At 42.9% G+C, this 20,617-nt stretch overlaps 1 long non-coding RNA gene across 1 annotated transcript; it reads left to right on the forward strand.

Moving 5' to 3' along the window:
* The first annotated feature begins 1,079 nt into the window (after window positions 1-1,079).
* Window positions 1,080-2,659, forward strand: LOC147639365 (uncharacterized). The gene is made up of 2 exons (XR_015264737.1): window positions 1,080-1,310; window positions 2,212-2,659. It is a non-coding gene; the product is annotated as an uncharacterized LOC147639365 (long non-coding RNA).
* Window positions 2,660-20,617: the final 17,958 nt, after the last annotated feature.

Genomic DNA, 20,617 nt, shown 5'->3' on the forward strand with positions numbered 1-20,617 from the left:
GAGCCTACCGACAGGTTCAATGAGCAATTTAATTAGTGGGTGAAGATGCATCGGCAAGTTAGGGAGCTCCACCCAAACAAGGCAAAGAATGGGTGAAGATGCATCGACAGGTTAGGGAGATCCACCCAAACAGGGCAAAGAGTGGGTTTAGGACTGACTAGGGAAAAGTCAGGAGACCAAGGAAAGAGAGAAAGGGGAGAATTCCTAAGGACCCATTGGCCGGCCCCGAGAGCATTGTGAGCGCTATCCCTTCCTCTCTAAACAAGAAACAAAAGTAATTATTTTGCAAATACCGAGTATGCTCGACTATGAGGCCTCAAGTGGATAAATTATTTCATATCCAGGTCTTTAACACCTCTGTTGGAGGGCGTGGAGCATAGCACAAGCCTAAGAGAGCTCTTGTTTGGTAAGTTCGCTAACACTCTTGAACCAAATTAGCAGGGAGCGTGACAGAGAGCTTACTGTTTCTTTGTGTTGAAACTTCTCTTCTATCATTTGCTGCGCCTCCATTCCGGTGATGTTGGGGTCTAGGCCGATGTGGGTCACTTTAGCTGCTCGCTTCAGTAGGGCTCCCTTCAATTGCTCTCTCCGTCAGATAGAAGAAGCGGCTCTTGATGTCTTTCATACTTCTCCTGTTGAGGCAAACTGATTATGCCCTAGACCCGGGTATGGAAGAGGAGAGAGGAGACTATTGTAATGTAGTGAGGCGGTCGACAAGTGTGAGGCTTGGCGCGAGGTGTTACCAAAAAAAAGGGACAACTTGCATGTTGCCTGGCGTTGCACACTCTTCTTCATGATGGGTGAGGAGTGGGGCATGATATTCTACATGAGGCTCTTGAAGATAAAAATCCGAGGAGCAAGCTGGATGGTGCTGATGGGGACTGCCATTGGTGTTACACGAGATAGAAGGAGCTCTACTAGAGCAAGAGAGTACAGGCAAAGAGAAGAAATAGCTCAACTCAACTTGCTAATTCCTTTGGATGTGGTTCTTGAGTTTCGTCCTTGCGTTTGGTTTTGACGTCATAGAAGCACCGTTGCCTACTTGTAAGTTGTGGGCGTTAATTTAAGCGGGACAAAGAGGCCCCTCCTTGTGCCGTCTTCTTCCGGTGACGATGCGATGGGCTTCAGCAGCGCCCTTTTCTTCAGCGTGGTGAGATGGGCGGCCTCCTTCTGCCAAATGATAGCCTGCAATCCGGAAACCTTCGATGGGCGGGAGCTTCTGGACCTCTTGTTGTGCGCCCCTGTGCGCCTCCTGCTCGGCCGACGCTCCCACCAGGCTTGAATAGGAACCATAATCTGGCGATCTAACGGTAGGCGCTTCACTCGTCACTGGATCCGATGGTGGAACCATTTGTGTATGTGTGTGCATATACATATATATATATATATATATATATATATATATATATATATACAGCACACACACATATGTATATTTGAGGTGCTCTCTCGGTAGAGGGGCTACACACATATCTATATATATATACATATATGTGTGTGCGTGGGTGCCACACAAGTATATACGTGCATGCATACATACATGCATATACATACATACATATACATATACATATACATATACATATACACACACATAACTGAGTGTTATGTGTGTGTGTGAGAGAGAGAGAGAGAGAGAGAGAGAGAGAGAGTATGTAACTATGTTTTGAGTGCGTGCGTGCGTGAGTGAGAGAGAGAGACCCCAAACTCCAGTACAATACCTGCAAGTATTGAGTAATGGAAAAAGCTGGAAGAGAGCTATCTGTGCTATCAGTGAATACAATATAGGTAGCCATGTGGTTGATCAAGGTGCCAGTGTGTATAATGGGGTATCCAATGATACCATCCTTCTTTAGAATAGAGCCTCCCTCTTGTGACGGGAGCGCTCCCAGGGTCGCCGAAGGATATTGTGGATCTGCAGCTGATGAGTGGAGGGCTGAGATCTTTGGGGTTGGGTACGTCTAGCTCTCAGAAGAGATCATGCTCTCTCTCTCTAGTGGGATGAGAGGATCACGTGCCCGTGTAGCTTTTCTTCCCAATATGTACATAATGAAGGTTTTTTTAAAAGGATTAGGCAAAGGGCTTGGAGAATTTTTCTTGGTTCAGAAAATGGCAAGCCACATTAGTGGCAACCCATTTTCTGTGAGGGAAAAAAGTCCCCCCAGTCCTTTTCCTGGGGAGTACACTTCTGATGAGTTACATCTCTGACAGATCAGCAAGAGTTGTAGGGGGAGTACACTTCTGATGAGCTACAGTTCTGACAGATCAGCAATAGCAGAATGATGGTGCACTAAAGTTCTGACAGATCAGCAACAACAGGCTACAGATTTGACTGCTCTGCAATGTTGCAATGAATGGTTGCTGATGTCGAGAGAACAAATAAAAATTCCTGTAAATAAAGCTATGCTATTGGATAGCTGACACCCACAACAGGGTGTTTGGGTACTGTATCAGTTTTGAGATTGGAGATCTACGATCACCCCCCATGGTTATAATTCCATAATTTCTTTTAAACCATCGTAGTTTTGGGGTCAAGCATGCAATAAGACTGGTAACTAGGCCTACTGAGATGCAGAACTCGTGTCGACATATATGATGGTCTTTTGATGTTTTTCCTTTTGAACTGTAATAGAGCGATTCCGAGTCATGTTTTTGTTTAGAGTTGACTATCAATGCACTCTACCAAGTTGATCACCTGCTTTGAGAGCCAAATTCCTTTAAAAAAGATAGTTGTGTGTGAACTTTCTGTTTGATATGTATTGTAGCTCTATGAGGAGTGTTTTTTGTGTAGAGTTCGTTATCAATGCTCTCTACCAAGGTGATCATGTGCTTTATAAGCTAACTTCTTTAAATTGAAGTCATGTGTGTGCGCGCTCGCGTGGGGTGTGTGTGTGTTTGAGAGAGAGAGAGAGAGAGAGAGAGAGAGAGAGATCCACCATTAAAAAATGCCATCTTTGAGGAATAATGCGCCTTCAAAATGAGGGTAGGAAATAGCCCTTGTATTAATACCTATTCTAGACCTTGAGATGAGGCATGTAGAAGCTCCTCTTATGTGTGGTCATGTCCGAAAGGATGCATACTCCCCTAATGCCTACACTTGGCAATTTCAGAAGTATTGCGCGCACCAATATATGGCAACAAAATAACCACGAATAGTTTAGTAAATTTACCAATAAACAAAAAAACTTTGGAAGCACCACGAATGAGTGCGTGCCTCCATGGTGGTATGAGCTATGTCATTGTATAATTTGACTTATGGGAGAAAGAACTCCTAGTTTAGTGACTCCACAAAAGCTAAACATGGAAGCTGATCACATAAACAAGATGAACAAGTCTATGTCAATAAGTTTTTGTTTGAGAGGTTTCTCTCATGTAGGTGTGAGTTGTAATTCGGGCTAGGTGCTCTCCGTTGCAAAGTGAATCTAGGTGTTAGTGCTTCAATTGTTTGTACAATCTGTTGTCTGTTCTTTCAAGAAATCATGATTATTCATGCTTCCACTCTTTTGAAATCACTATGTTTAGGGTCATGAATTTCATGCATGATGTATAAAGAGCATGGTGTGAAATTTTTGTCAACCCAATAGTTATAAAAATGCACATAGGCTTTTCTAGATCAAAAAGATTATGTAGATGAGATGCTTCCGTCTACATAATTTCTTTTCAAGATACTTTGATAAATGAATTTCCAATTCGGGCTTGTACTTTCAAATTGTCAATCTCACTCTTTAGTCCTACACTTACTCAAGCGTCTCATTCTACATTGCGTGCTTCCTTCCACTCATTAGAAGGATGTCAAGCAATACGGTTCTCTCTTGACTCAAGGAGAAGTTTTATGTGTATGTTTAACTTTAAATCCTCTTATTCCCAAACCATAAGAGTTATTTATAACTCAAATCAACCTTTCCCTTTGGGGCTTATACTTTCAAACTCAATCCTAGCCTTTTAAACTATGTGTTTTGTCATAGGCATCAATTACTATAATCACCAATTACATTGAGTGGCTAATTTAAAATGACTTCTTTCCATCATGTAGTTGGGCCACTTTGGGCATTGAAACTTGTCTTTAGTTAGTGTGGGCTTCTAATCCACCTTGACTTCGTGTCTTTCAACATGGTGATAGCACCTTATGCATTGTACATCCTTCTCATGCATCTAACAATCCACAAGTACAATACCTTGTGCTTCAATTGTCTTTGCAAAGCTCTATAATTCTTGCTCAAAATACTTTTATTGCCACTTCTATCCATTGCACTAGCACCACCAACCTATGAGCAACGTATTATTTCAAATGTAAAACACCTTACGTTCATGGGGTGAACCTTGACAAAAGATGGTGGTTTGCATAGTGAGGAGGTGAGTGTCTGGCAAGAGAGTGGTATGCTAGTGATAATGCTAGCCTATATGAGTGGTGGCTCAAGGAGAGAAGTTTCACATGGCCAATCATTGAACACAATTGATGGGCACCCACCCAAACAAAGATGATAATGCACACTTAACCAAGGCATACCACCTATAAAATCACTAATAATTTCAAGTATGTAGTTCATGAGGTTTTTGTTTCCATGCACTATGGGAAAATGTAAGTGCCCTTACCATCCAAGACGAATGTTTAGTTCCTAATCTAGCAACACATCATACATGCTTGTTGTACAAACAATTTTTTGTGAGACCCTTTTTCCTTCACAAAGACTAGAGGGCTTAATTACTCAGATCACGAGGACTACAATACCTTAGTTGCAATGCCATCATGCACACGAATATTTATTTGTCACTTGGGTTGCATTATTTAGCTTGAATAAAATTTTAAATACAAAAAATGTGCTATTATTTGTGTACTTCTTAAATAAAGCAGTGCATACCAATTTATTTCTTGTTTTCTTTCATATGAAGTATTTTGCTATATGAATTATATATTTTATAAAAAGATATCTTCGGTACAAAAAGGCTTTAGGATAAATAATGAGCATTAGGATGTAGAATATGAATCTATGCAGTGGTCCTTAGACCCTTAGCTAATTCCATTTACCAGCATTAAGAATTCATTGACATGAAGATCTATTCTAGAACTGTCCTTACGACCCTTTGTGTTAACACAAATTCAAGAAGAAGAAACCAAAAAGAAGAGATAAAAAATAATTTTGAATTTTTAATGCAAAATGATGTTATAACTAACTCCACTTGTGTGCTCTTGTGACGAATCTTACATGGTGCTCAACTCAAGAGCTTACCTTAGCTTGCCGAAGCGTGTGTCGTTGGGTCTTGCTTTAGAGCCGCAAATGCGATTTCCCAATGTGGGTGTGCTAGCTTGTCTTGTGGCCTTACTCCATTACACACTTGGATGCTCCTTCGTGTTGAGATGGCGAGTAAGCGCACGAAGTTGCCTAGCCGTTCGAGCCTCCCACAGAGCCCAGCATCCCTCAATCCACTCACCCGTAAAGGCTTGTGGAGGGATGTGGGAGGCCTAAGGGTCTTTTTGACCCTTACACTAAGGGTTTTTAACCCCTCTTACAATATATGGGATAATACTACCCCTCTTACAATATATGTAAGAGGGGTTTTTAACCCCTCTTACAATATATGGGATAATACTACCCGCAGCAGGAGGAGACGGCTTCCCAACACCTCCCTTGGCGTCAAACTTGGCTCCATGATGATCACGATAGAGGCTATAGCGAGTACGATGGCTTGGCTCAGGGGCTTGACAGTGGCTTAGGCTTAGAGGCCGCATTGGCTTGGCCATGGCAGTAGCAGCTTGGTCAGGGGCCATGGTGAGCTTGGGTGCAAAAGCCTTACACAGTCAGCCCAACAGCATGTACACACAAGCAAGAGCAGACGATGAGGAGAGCAAGGCGAGGAGAGCAACCCACTCTGATACCATGTTGAAATATTGAAAGCCATGTGCAAGTTGGCTGTGGTGGATCAAATACTAGTGCTAGGTTAAAACACATGATAAAGAAGAATAGTGTAAAATGATGTATACACATAAAAGAGACAATAATGTTGGGCAAAATGGTTGATTGATTACTTCATAGGCAAGTTCCCTTTTATAGATTCCATACAACTCAATACCACCTAGTGGTTTCTTCAAAACAAGTGGTTAAACACAAAACTACGTGCTAGAGAAGCTTCACCCACTAGCTAAGTGATTTGGTCCCTTTCACATGTACATGGTCCATTTGGCCCCATTCTTCTAGGGATGTGTTTGGTGCATATTTCAACACCCCCCTTCAAACACATAATCATTACAATGGTATTGATGAACTTTAATGACTCACCACAACTTATGCTTACCTAACATCCATGCTAGATGATTTTCCTCTTACTATGATTGCTTACCATGACCATACAAGTTTAGGATGGCAATTTAAGCTTGAGGCTAGTTAGGAGTAGTTGGGCTAGAGGTTTAATGGTTGATTTTCAAATATTTACAACACTTATGTACACATTAGGACAAAATGTAGAGTAATTGGTAGCAAATGACCCAACAATGGAGAACCAGCCAAGGTCAGGATCGGGGAGGTCAACTCCATCTTTATCCTAAGAGGGATCTTGTATGGTGCACTGTCTGTCGAGCTAACCATACTAGCATGGAGTGTCCACACCTGAGACCCCGCCCAAGCCTCTACTGTACATATTTTGTAAAATGGGGCAATCATGAGTTTCCAACTGCTATCATTAGAAAGCGACCCTAGCTCGAGCTCTACCTTCACCAACCCTAGGCAACCGTTGGCCTTGCCAGTACCTACGCTTCATAACGCACCTCAACATGGCCAAGAAGTGGCCCAAAGAGGAATCCTGAGGGTACTTGAAATGCTCTTACCACCCCGGTTCTTCCACGTCAATCCCCATTGCCAAGAGTTGCACTAGTTCGTTAGTTAACCCTAACAGAAATCTTTGAAGATGGGAACAAGGGGGAAATTCTAGAAGTTCCTATTTATGAAACCCAAGAGCCTACAAGCCCGTCCTCTCAAATTTTAAGTCACTACCTTATGGAGGGAGATCAAATGTACCCTGTGTACTTAGCAGCCCCAATACCGCGGGCCAGTAACATGAATCGGATGACTAAACGACCACCCATATAATGCTAAGATTGTGTGGGACCTCACCGAGTGGCTAAGTGTCCCAACAAGAAAGGAACAACGAGTACCTCTGCGGCGGCGGGTGCTCCCGCCATGACCCCATTGTGTGTAGGGTGTGGTATTGATCACATGTATAAGTATTGCTCGCTAAGATCGGGAATGATGGGAAAAGGTTCACGAAGTTAATCCCAGCACCAGCCTTAACGACCGCTGAGTGTTAGAGATGGCTTCATCCGAGCACTCCCTCTCAACACTGTAACAAGACTGCAAAACCGACAAAGGGCCATAGCTCACGCCGGTGTGGAGGCATCAACCTCACGAGACTAGGGTCAAAAGCAAGAGCCTCATAACAAGCATGAGCGACTAGGTGCTCAAGAAAGAAAATGACAAAAATCGGCAAGGATGAGAGCCGAGTGTCAAAAGCGGTTCAGAAAATGGCACGACAACTCACACATCGACTTCTTCATCTGAAGAGGAATATTTGCTACGGGCTGCCACCCGAGCTAGAGAACCTATTGACATGCGTCAACTACTGAAAACGCTCATTGAGTATCCTAACCCCCTTGAAGAAAAGGAGAGACTCTTGGCAGCCCAAGAGTTGGACAGGGAGTGCCAAGCGCAAATGGGAGATGACCCTCCTATTGCCTACCTCGAGCCATGCCCATCGGCCTCAAATTTGAGACATGCGAAAGATGCTTAAGTATATTCTGGAGAGCTCCTAGACCAGCCACTCCCACAAAGGTTAACAGATGTAGCAGCTTCCACTATAGCAGCTACCCACCAGCAGGGAAACAGGGTGGCCGAATATCTTAGAAACCTGGGGGATGACCATCTTAGGGGAATGAGCACAGAAATCCCTGTTCCCATCCCGTACACTCAAAATAGCTTAAGGCTAAGCCAAACCAACCTTCCTCATGGAACTACCCCCGTTCCAAGAGACTCTGCGTAGGTCTCTCCTTCCTCTCTTCTCAGGTCCAAATCCCTATCGGCATTTTACTCCAAAGTAGCCCAAATCTATGGAATGATTTGAAGGATTGGATGGAAGGACACCTCGGGGTAGGCATGCACGAAATTATGGAGCTTGAGAGCTCTAATGAATTTGAGGTAGAAGAATTTCATGTACCCCATAAGGTAATTGGGACCCCTAGAGTTCGAGTGAATAATCTCGGATAGTACTTCGAAGGTGATGAACTCAATGCAGCCTTACCAATAACCTTCGATGGTCTTCAAGTTATAGCAATCTTGGATGGAGGAGTAGGAGTAAGCATTGTTACTAAACAATCTTAGGAAAAATGGGGAGCACCCACCTTGGATGACACCACATTGTTGGTTAAACTTGTTGATGGAGCCACAACTAGACCCATTAGTCTACTGAGTGATCTTAAGATTAAGATCCTGGGAACTACTTACCGCCACACCTTTGTGGTGATGAATTTTGGATGCCAGCCAGTCTCTTACAATTGAAACTTTGGCAGACCATTCATGAGAGAATCTAAAATGATTCATGATTGGGATACCGTCCACATATACATTTGGAGAAAAGATCTAACATTCAAGATCAATCTACACATGTGGAAGGTACACCCAATGAGTGGCAGGCCATTTGCAGAGGACTCACAACCCGGTCCACTACAGTCCATCTTTGTCAAACATCCCATAAGAAACTTGAAGATGAAAAGGAGAGTGAGGGATGTGCACCTCTCCTAGAGCCAGAAGACTCTAGGAACTAGATGCATATCCTTGCTACACTGGACATTTTGCCTAGACGCACTGGTACAAGGTTTGCTCTATGGCAAACGGGCAAGAGATTACGTCTCTATACATGCTCAGTTCAGCATACCTGTGCCCAATGTTGCCACCCAAAAACTTGAACAAGTTATTAGAACAAAGCTGTCAAGGGGTGCGTGCTCCCATAGAACTCATAGGCCTAAGGGATTCCCTGGGCCAAAACAATACATCTTCCCAGACAATTTAGATACCCATAAGTGTGACTAAGCTTCACGCTTTACTTACAGAATTCCAAGATTGTTGCACTTGGAAGTACATGGGCATGAAAGGTGTACCTCCAGAAGTAGTCAAGCACACCATTCTAATGGTTGATTGAGCCAGGCTGATCAAAAAATGGGCTTATCCGATGAACCCAAAATACTCCAAGATGGTCCACGAAGAAATCGACAGACTCATTGATGCCGGATTCATCTACAAGATTGAGCATACGGAATGGGTATCACCCATTGTAATAGTGCCTAATAAGAAGAATGGAAAAGTCAGAGTGTGTGTCGACCTTAAAAAAGTCAATGCTGCCACCATTAGGGATCATTATCCCTTACCTTTCATAGAACACGTGCTAGAACGAGTGGTAGCAAAGAAAGCCTATAGCTTCCTTGATGGATTCTCTAGGCACAATCATGTACTAGTCGATCCCAAGGACCAGCACAAAATAACCTTTGCCCACTAAATGGGGCACATATGCATACCGTGGTATGCCCTTTGGGTTGACCAACGCCCCCGGCACCTTCCAACGTCTCATGTGCATGACTTACAAGGAATATCTTTGGAAATTCGTCGAGGTCTTCATTGATGACCTTTGTGTCAATTCCTCCTGGAAGGAGTATCTTGCATGTTTGCGTAAAGTGCTAGAAAGGTGCAGGCTATACCACACCTCGTTGAACCCACTAAAATGTCAATTTTGGGTTTGGCATGGAGTGATCTTGGGACACATTATCTCCCAGTAGGGAATCTCTACTGATGACAGCAACAAAGGGCAGCCAACCTCGAGCTGCCCCCACCCACTAGCTTCAAAGGAGTCCAACGCTTCATGGGTTATGAGCTACTATCGACAATTCATTTTTATGTACACTGATATTGCTCGACCTCTTCCTCATTGTCTTTGAGTGGATTGAAGAATGCCAAAGGGCTTACACTACACTCAAAAAAGCTTTGGCAAGCACTCCAATTCTTAGGTTCCCTAGTTGGGACATCATTTTCCACGTCCACATCGATGCCTTAGCTTTTGCTATTGGCTATGTGTTGGCGGCCCAACCGGGAGAGCACAAGATGGATTTCCCCATTAGCTTTGCGAGGCACCAACTCAATGAAGCAGAGAGAAATTACACCACAACTGAGAGAGAAGGGTTAGCCATGGTCTACATGGTCAAGAAGTTTCACCATTATCTTTTGGCAACTAAGTTTACTTTCTTCGTAGACCATCAAGCTCTTCTATACTTGGTAAACAAGCCTTATATGACAGGCATAATCACCAAGTGGCTACTTATATTGCTCGAGTTTGACTTCACTGGCTTCACTTTCTCAGCATGTTCTAGTAGACCACATGTCAAGGATTCCCAACGGTGAACTACCAGTGTGGGAGTAGATGATGAATTATCAGATGCTGCCCTATTCCATCTATGCTGCCCTATTCCATCTATGCATGATTCCTAAATGGAGCGAGGAGGTGGCACACTTCTTAGCCAATGGCTTACCTATAGATCCCCTCCTCAATAGAGACCGAGCCCGCCGTCTAATAAAATAGGTAGCCCCCTACCAACTCATTGCAGGCCAACTTTATAAGTAGGGTAAAGATAAAATCCTATGACATGTTCGGGAAGACGAGTATGTCTTCCTCCTCGAACAGGCTCACTTTGCCCTTGTTGGGGAGCACTTTGCAGTAGATATCACTAATCATAATAAGGTCCTCATGGGGCTAGGTTATGGTGGTCCATGTTGAAATATGTAAGCTCGGTTTATGCGTGTGTGGAAAATCACCTTAGAGGTGTAAGATATTATTGTACGGGGTGTGATTTATGCGTGTGTGGAAAATCACCTTAGAGGTGTAAGATATTATTGTACGGGGTGTGATTTATGAGAGCCACAAAAGAGGATGTGGAGTAGAGGTTGCCACATGGCATGCTGATGTGTAAAGTGGGATAAGGCGCTAGAGGGCCTATATCATTGTATGGTTCAATTAAGATATGCAATAGAGCTTGTGTCTTGAGTGTGAAATCTCTCTCTCTCTCTCTCTCTCTCTCTCTCTCATGGAGTTTCTTGTGTGGTTTGATCCACCTTAATTATGTTTCTTAATCTATGTCTATCACCATGATCAATCCCATTTTAGGATTGTTAACATGGTATCAGAGCTTGGGTGGGCTCTTGGTCATGGTCAATATTTATGTATAGTTTTCTTGGTTATGAGTTCATTGATTAAGCATTATTTTTAGTTTATTAATTAAAAAAATTTAGCACACTCATTGTCATTAGTATTGCATTTGGAGAGAGATTTGGAGCTGCCATTCTCAAGTTTGAGAGGAGATTTGCAAAAAGGAGGTTGCATAGAAGCTGCCCAAGAGAGTTGCAAATGGGAGTTTTGCAACATGGAGAGTCTGGTCATCATCAAAGAAGTTGAAAATGGATCTTTCAACAACTATGAAGGCTATGGAGTCTTTGGTGTCAACAAGGAAGTTGCCAAGAAGTTTGTGAAGGTAATTGTGAAGTTTTGTCGTCTCAATGTTTTTGGTTATTGAGCATGGGAGGATGCTCTTGTGGAGGTGCATGTTTGTCAAGATGATGGGGCAAGTGAGATGGTGGACTCAATGGATTTCACATGTCTGTTCATCAAGAAGAGGATGCACTTACGGATGTTGCTTAAGGAGATGAGCAAAGTTGTGAAAGCTGTGGGAACTTTCACAATGGTTTATGCACTGTGGAAAACCTTAAGTGAAGCACCCTTGAAGATTGTGCATGTAAGGAAGAAAGCATGCAGATTTATGAGCTCAATGAGAAGCTCGTGGGAGCCATATTGATGGTTGGTTAACCTCAAGAAGGAGAATATAGAAGTTTGGAGAGATCACTTGGAGCATCGAAATTATAGCTACAATGGCCATGTTGATGGTTATTATGGAAACGTTTTTCGATTGAGGCAAGGAGACTTGGGTGTACAAAAGGCCACGAGTCGCACTGTCAAGTCCCTATCCAAGACTCTTCATCAAAAGGAGATTGAGAGAGCATATACAAGCCCATAGCTGGTGCTCAAAGAAAGAGGTCACAATTATGATGGCTTGTATAGAAGCAAGCAGTACAAGACATGGTAAATTCACATGCCAAGCAAAAGCATCAGATTATGCGGTTGAAGTTACGCTGTAGGTATCACAAAGGAAAGTATAAGGGCAACATAACCAAAGTCATATTTATGCCAAAATGCATAGGAGAAGGTTGCAAAAATGAAGCAGCTAAGGTATGGTGTTATCATTAAAGAAATTTTGAGGCATGCAGAAATGGCAAAAGAATTCAAGGGCAGCACAAGCATATAGTAGAGTAGTCGAGAGTGCTAGTGTGCAGAGATATCACAAGATCTTGGCTATGGCATTTGCAAGCAGTTATATCAATAAAAGAAGCTCTATTAACAGGAACTGCATAGAGAAGTATGACGAACAGAGGCGCGGCGCCGACAGTGCGACGTATAGTCATGGAGTCAGTTGTGGAGATGACAGAAGTAAGCTTGCTTCTGAAGCTGGTGAAGAAAGCCAACGATTGCTGCAAGTAAGCTCACTATGGAAGAAGCAAGGAGCAGCGTAGCTGCACTGAGAAGAAGAAGACCTTGAGGGACCCAAGTCCAACTGAGAAGACCTTGAGGGACACTGAGAAGAAGACCTTGAGGGACCCAAGTCCAACTAGCTTCTGCAAAGTCTGGCAAAGCAACAAACAAAACTATATGCAAGGTTGATAACCCTCCAAGAGCGGATGTGACCGTTCTGTGTGGTCGCCATAGCCCTTTCTTCGTCTGCTCAACTCACTGCATGCCCCAGTGCTCTGCACCAAACCTATTCTCGCCATTATCTGCGCGCTTCAACCGTGAGGGTCTCGCCACGTCGCCCCTCTAGGGCTTCCGCCAGTATGGCAGGAAGCTCTAGATCTGCTGTGAGTCCTCTCCTCAAAGACCCATCCCCTACTGCTTCTATACAAGGGAATGGACCATCAACTACAACCATTGCCACCTCCTATGCTGCAGTCCTCGACTCCGGCTCTGGCAAAGAAGCTGAACATCTGTAGCCCTGGAGGAGTACCTTGATGGGAGCCGCTCTCAACCTTCAACCGCCTCTCTTCCACCCCCATAGAGGATTTGTCCCACCCCAGTTGGACCAGTACTTTAGTTCAGGTATGGTTCCTCCCTCCTTTTCTGCTGATTTCATGAGGAATCCCCTGCATGTAGGGCCTGACCGCCCAAGACCCTATTACCCTCAAGAGTATAATATGTTTTTCAGGTTCTGAGTCTGAGATTAGATCTTTCTTGCATGGATTCTCCTGCCCTTTGCCTAGCTCTGTTACAGGATTCTCTACAGGTCTGCCCTACCTTGGAGTATCGTCTGGTAATAATCTAGTTGGCTCTAGTGGGTTGGCTAAATAGCCTCAACAAAATACTATTAGGGTTAACTCTAACCCTATTTTCTCTGAGAGTTTTCAGCTGACCCCTACTAATACTGAGCAACCTAAAAATCCTGGTCCTGTCTCTGACCACATTGTGTGTAACACTCAGGAGCTTCATTTGTGGTGTGCTAATCTTGAGAGCAAGACTTTGGTTACTTGTCATGGGCCCAGACCTCCCATGGACACCCTTAAAGCTTGGATGAGACAAAATTGGGGGCCTAGAAACATTAAGATTCCCTATGTCGAGTATCTCCCCAACAGTCATTATCTGTTCTTTTTTGAAAGCCCAGCATGCCCTAGACATCTTAGCCCAGGGTACTTGGCTGATTAGGAACACTCCTCTAGTCTTTACTAAATGGAACATACGATTTGATCCCAAGCAAAAGACACATATTACCCTTGTCTGGGTTGACCTTCCTGACCTTCCGCTCTGCTTTTACCCGTGGATTAAAGTGATGGGTAATAAACTAGGGAAGGTTATTGGGCAAAGGCCCCAACCAGAGATTAACCCTAAATGGGACCCTCAGATCCTGATTGAAGTGGACATCTCCCAAGAGCTCAAGTATAGCATAGATATTCATGACCAGGAAGGTTGTGTCATACACACACAAGCTATTGTATACAAGAATCTCCCTAATGCTTGTTTTAAATGCCACAAACAAGGGCACTTAATAAAGGATTGCCCAGACAATATCAAGGTGAAGGGAGCTGAAACTGACACAGAGGGCTTCACTGCTGTGGGAAAAAAGAATAATTTTAAACCTAAGATTGCTAAAACTAGTAACAGAAACATTAATAAGTTTGCTCCTTTGCTTGTTGATGTTGAGGGTCCCCTTCTTGGTGGGTCTGATGAAGTTTTGCCCAACTTTGTCCCTGATAAAGAGCAGGTTACCCCTCCTAGTCTTGATGAAGATAAGGCTAGGGTGGATAATCCAGGCAACTCTTCCCATAATGTCCCCACCTCTGAGGAAGACTCTGATGAGGAGTTTATAGATTACTCCCTTCCCATAGATAAGGAATTTGAGATGGAAATTAATGAGGTTGACTCTCAAGACACCCTTATTGGTTCTCTTGAAACTTCCCCTCAGAAAACCAAAGCTGGCCCTATCTCTAGTTCCTCCCCTAAGGTCCCTAAATACAAAAGGAAAAAAGAAAAAACCAATGATGTTAACAGAGCTTCTGTTGTCCTCAGTAAACCACCCAAAAACTCCAGAAAATGATGAGTGCTCATAATCTGAAAGGATGTACCTATAATTGCAAGGGGTTAACTGATCCAGTTAAAGCTAAGGCTATCCAGACTTGGATTAATGACTGTAAGCTCAGCTTTGATTTTATGTGTGTTAATGAAGTTAAGTGTACTGATTTTCTTCTCCAAACTAATTTGGCCAGAGTTAGTAAAAACTTTACTTGGCTTACCTCTACTCATCCTAATGGTAATGGGGGACTGGCTCTTGGTATCAATGATTCCCTTTCTAAAGAGATGACACAGTATACTAGTAACCAGAGCTGGGTGAGTGCCCAAATTGGGGGCCCTTTCAAGCTAACCCTCATTGCTGTGTATGTCCCCTGTGATGTTAATCTAAGAATGCAGGTGTGGTCTGAGCTGCTCCAAATCACAGGTAATGTCATTCTATTTGGGGATTTCAATATGGCGACTTCTCTTAGAGACAGATGGAAGAAGAAAGGGAAAATTCTTTGTGACAGGGAAAAAAATCTTTGGGAAAAGCTGGTCAGTCACTTCAACCTTCAGGATGTGTCAAGTGAGTCTGGTTTCACTTGGGATAATGCTCAGAAAAAGGAGCATTTCAGGTCAGCCAGACTGGACAGGTACTATGTTTCTACTCCTATTCTTAAAGACTTCTGTAATATCCAGTGTAGAGCTGTTGGCTCCATTTGTGTCTCTGATCATAAACCAGTCCTTCTAGAGGCCAACAACCAGGTGAATCAAAAGAAAAGTGGTTGGTTTCATGCAGATGCTACTCTCTTTTCCTCAAAGGTTGTCTCTAAACTTATTAAAGATCACTTTGACTCTGCTTTTGATCTATATGTTTCTCCTGCTAAAGCCTGGATGCATGCTGTTAAGCTTACTCAGAAAACTTTGAGCATCTACAAGAGGAAGGCTACTCAGATACGTAAGAATAGGAGACATACCATTTCTGACAGAATCCAGCAACTAGAAATGCATTGCAGTCCTACCTCCTCCCATATTGATGAGCTTAATGGTCTCATGGATGTAATGAGGCAAGAAGAGATGAAAGAGGCTGAAAGAGCGCTTGTTTTTACTAGACAGGTCTGGGCAAGGAAATTTGATAAACCCAATAAACATATGAACACTATATTCGTGAGTTTGGGAATTTTCCAACTCCCATTTTTTTAATACTAAAAAGGTGGGATCTGGATAACATGCCTATAAGTTTCTCAAAACCATGTCATGTGACCTATTGTTGGAAAGCGCTTGGAAAATGGAATCTAGTGAGCTATAGAGTGCAATTTGGAGTAACGGTATTCAAGTTATGATTAATCCAAAGATTTGACCACATGTCCCAAACTACTGGGAAATTCCCATATTCCCCAATATGGTGTTTATGTTTAATTTGCTTAAAAAAAAGAAAATTTAAGATCTTGTGCCTCCCTTGCAGGATTCAAGTGGGCAAATTCTCCACTCCCAGGAGGATAACCTTAAATTTGTGCTAATTTTTATGCTAAAATTTTTTCTGAGATGCCCATCAGGTCAGAGGGGACCACTAATGCTAGAGCTAATATAGCTATGTGCAGGAAAAAGACTGTCACCCCTTTCATGAAGTCTCAGCTTGAGGCCCCTCTGACCGAAGATGAGGTGAAAGAAAGTATAGAGCACATGGCTAAAGGTAAAACTCCTAGGATGGATGGTTTGCCCAATGAATTCTTTCAGGCGTATAAGGAATGGATTGCTCCCTATCTTTTGAAAGTTTGGTTTGAGGCTCTCAACTATGGTGCCCTCCCTATCTCTGTTAACACTGGGGTCATGGAGACCCATTACCTGTCTTACCTCTACCTATAAGGTTTTTTGCCCTTACCCTTGCTAGGAGGCTTAGCCCTTTAATGGACGATATCATTCTACAGGAGCAAAAAGGCTTTATTAAGGGCATATATATCCTTGATGCCATTATCAACATTTGGGAAGGGTGTGAGTTTGCCCAGGACATTGGGCTTGATTTTCTTTTCTTCAAAATTGATTTTGATAAAGCATATGATAGAGTTGAATGGGACTTTGTTCTACAATCCTTGTCTGACATTGGCTTTGGGAAAAATTTTATTAAATATGTTCATGTGCTACTTGGTAATGCTAAAGCTATTGTCTCTCTTAATGGATCTCTTACAGAGCCTATCACTCTTAGGAGATCTATCAGGCAAGGCTGCCCCATTGCTCCTCTTTTGTTTGTTATTGTGGCTGATGCTTTAGGTTAGCTGGTCAAGGATTCTCTTGATAAAGGTGAGATCAAAGGTATTCCTGTCCCTGGTTTTGATCATGATCTATGTCTACAACAATTTGCTGATGACTCTAATTCCTTTATTGCCAATGATGACTTAAGTGTTAAAATTTTTTGGAACTGCCTTGACATCTTCTGTGAAGCCAGTGGTTCTATTATTAATCACTCCAAGACTGGAGTATGGGCCTCTAAAGGTAACATTCCTCACTCTATCTCTAATGCTGGTTGTACCCAAGTCCTCTCTGGGACCATTTTCAGGTTACTAGGGATTCCTATGGGTTTTGGCTGCTCCATCAAGAGTAGATGGTCCTGTGTTATGGAAAAAGTCAAAGCCATTTCAAGCATTGGAATGATTATAACTCTACCCTAGCCTCTAGACTCTTTGTTTTGAACCACTATATCCTTCCTACTGTCATATACTTCCTTGCTTGTTGGAGGCCTCCTGAGACACACCTTAGAGAGCTTGACAGGCTCACTGCTGACTTTCTTTGGGGTAACAGTGCCGCCAATAATAAAATACATAAGGTGGCATTAGAGAAGTGTACCCTGCCTAAAGATCAAGGAGGTCTTGGGCTTTTGGACATCAGAACCATGGCTGATAAACTGGCTTGCAAATGGATAGTTAGAAGTGTCTCCACCAGAGACTTCTGGACTTTTTTCATTCACAGAAACTGTGGGTGGTTTCATCATAGGAATCTTAAGGCCTGGGACAAATTTTCCCCCAATGAGATATTTATGTCCAATGCTCCATTTAAGGCTAAGGGTACTACTCTTGCTAACCAGTATTGGAATGCTTGGTTTAAGTATAAGAGTTTGGTGAGCTTAAAGGACAAGAAAGAGCTCCTCTACCTACCCTATGATTCTATATGGTTCAGTAAATTTGTGCAGCCTATCTCTGATTCTCAGCTACGCAGAGGTCACAAGTTGTACAAACTTGGCTTTTGTAGTTGGAAGGACCTCTGGGTATCTAATCACTGGGCTGACCAGTATGACATCCTCTGTCTCTCCTGCTTGTCTTAATCTTTTAATGGAAAGGTTAACACTTATATCTTCCATCTTCCCTTTGTTGATCCCTACCCCTCCTCAGCCTATTACCCAATTGGTCTGCTGGAACAACAGTAGCCCTCTCCTGCTTGTCCCGAACCTGTGCAGAGATAACTCTAAACTTATCCTCTTGCTCAATGATAAGTGGAACCTTAAGTGGAGTACTAGCCAATGGAGCTATAGGTTTAAGTCTATTTGAGCCTTCTCCCCTTCTTGCTTTCTTTGGCTCATCCTCCATAAGGGGATCTGGACAGGTGCTCGTGCTGCCAAGATTGGTAAAGGTAATGGTTTGTGCCCCCGGTGTAATGCTGACATTGAAGACATTCCTCACATGTTTTTTCATTGCAGGTACAATGCTTAGTTTCTAAACCTTCTGTATACCTGTTTTAAGAGTATTCACCCCAACCCATTTTCTCCTAAAGAGGTTCTTTTGGGTGAATGTATGCACCTTGATCCCCCATTGTGGCGTATGATCAGATGTCTGTTCCTCCATGAAATCTGGAAAGAAAGAAATGATTATGCCTTCTCTAATGGAGGGAGGAACCATATCTGGGCTTTAAAAGCTCACATTTCTAAAGTTGTTGTGCAGGTTATGGGGGAGATGAAGGATGCAGTGGAAGATTTTCAAAAGACTTTCCAAGAAGTCAAGCTTGGAAGATGGCAGACTTGGAAGTCTAGGCTCATGAAGATCTACTCAAGAGATCGACTGTCAATGATTGATGGCATCCTTTCCTCTCATAGTACAAGAATCTTGTTATTTTGTTAGAAAGCCCTCAGATGTTCCTATGCAGGACTATGTAAGCATTTGTGCCCCTCGCAGAGCCTTTATCTCTGCTGTAGCTGTAACTTTTCTTTTCTTCTAATTTAACTCAAAGTTTCTACCAAAAAAAAAACAAACAAAACTGAAGATCGTGGGTCCAAATTGGGTGTAGCGTATTCAATGCACGGCCACGTGCAACAACATTGGGTGTAGGATGAACCTTGAATGCGTGGTGCTAGCGTAAGCTTTAAATTTTAAAGCTTAAATTTCATTTAACCATAAACCTTAATAAACCAAGGGTTGATTCACACAAAATTTTCTAGTCAAAAGTTTTTGAAAGCTTGTTTTTTATGAAGTAAGGGAAAATCTTCTATGTGTTCACATATGCAGGTGCCCTGCTTGGCTTTGGCCAAAATGGAGTTGTAAAGAATGTAATCACCCGATTTATGTGAAGGGTAACCATACCCGAGCCTGCGTGCTCAAAACGAAATGTGTATTCACCCATTGGTAGTATGAGGGTTGCCCTGCCCGAGCTCATCGAGAAGCTTAAAATTGTTGTTGTGATGTGTGCATGAGCGATGCACATGTGAAGTGCATGCGCATGTGTTGGTTCCCACTCGAACATTCAGGTTTAAATTGGACTCAGTGTGGTTCTACTATGAGCAAGTGGGCTCAAAATGGACTTCGTGTCTAGGCTGGCTAGATACATGCACACACACACTTGTTGAACACTCCAATTTATCATTGAGGGGGAGTGTTGAGAGACATGTTGCATGAAGGCAATGCTAAATTGTATGGGTGAGTGAGCGATGCACGTGTGAAGTGCATGCGCATGTGTTGGTTCCCACCTGAACATTCATGTTTAAATTGGACTCAGTGGTTGGTTACTGTGAGCAAGTGGGCTCAAAATGGACTTCATGTCTAGGCTGGCTAGATACATGCACACACACACACTTGTTGAACACTCCAATTTATCATTGAGGGGGAGTGTTGAGAGACGCGTTGTATGAAGACAATGCTGAATTGTATGGGTGAGTGAGAAACACCTCGCTTATTAAGAGGGGTGGTTAAAATATGTAAGCTCGCTTTAAGAGGGGTGGTTAAAATATGTAAGCTCACTTTAAGAGGGGTGGTTAAATACCTCGCTTTAAGAGGGGTGGTTAAACACCTCGCTTAAGAGGGGTGGTTAAAATATGTAAGCTCGCTTTAAGAGGGGTGGTTAAAATATGTAAGCTCGCTTTAAGAGGGGTGGTTAAAATATGTAAGCTCGGTTTATGCGTGTGTGGGAAAACACCTTAGAGGTGCAAGATATTATTGTATGGGATGTGATTTATGAGAGCCACAAAAGAGGATGTGGAATAGAGGTTGCCACATGGCATGATGATGTGTAAAGTGGGATCATTGTATGGTTCAATTGAGATTTGCAATATAGCTTGTGTCTTGAGTGTGCATTCTCTCTCTCTGTCATGGAGTTTCTTGTGTGGTTTAATCCATCTTAATTATGTTGCTTAATCTATGTTTATCACCATGATCAATCCCATTTTAGGATTGTTAACAGGCCACTCTAATGGTTGACGCGCAACAGAATACGTCAAACGATGTGATGAGTGCCAATGTACAACAATTTTCCGCTTCAAGGACTACATACCCTTGAACCCCATTTGTGTCTTTGCAACCATTCGAGAAATGGGGTCTAGATTTCATTGGACCCATCAGTCGAGTAGCCAATACACTCAAGCTTGATACATAATAGCTACTGCGTATTATTGCACCAAGTGGGTAGAAGCTCGGGCGATCGACTGCTAAATTTCTTTACGAATCAGTCATTACATGTTTCGGTTGCC

The sequence above is a fragment of the Cibotium barometz genome, chromosome 4 (assembly GCF_041138505.1).
Source record: "Cibotium barometz isolate CiBa-2024 chromosome 4, ASM4113850v1, whole genome shotgun sequence".
In the NCBI taxonomy this organism is placed as follows: Eukaryota; Viridiplantae; Streptophyta; class Polypodiopsida; order Cyatheales; family Cibotiaceae; genus Cibotium; species Cibotium barometz.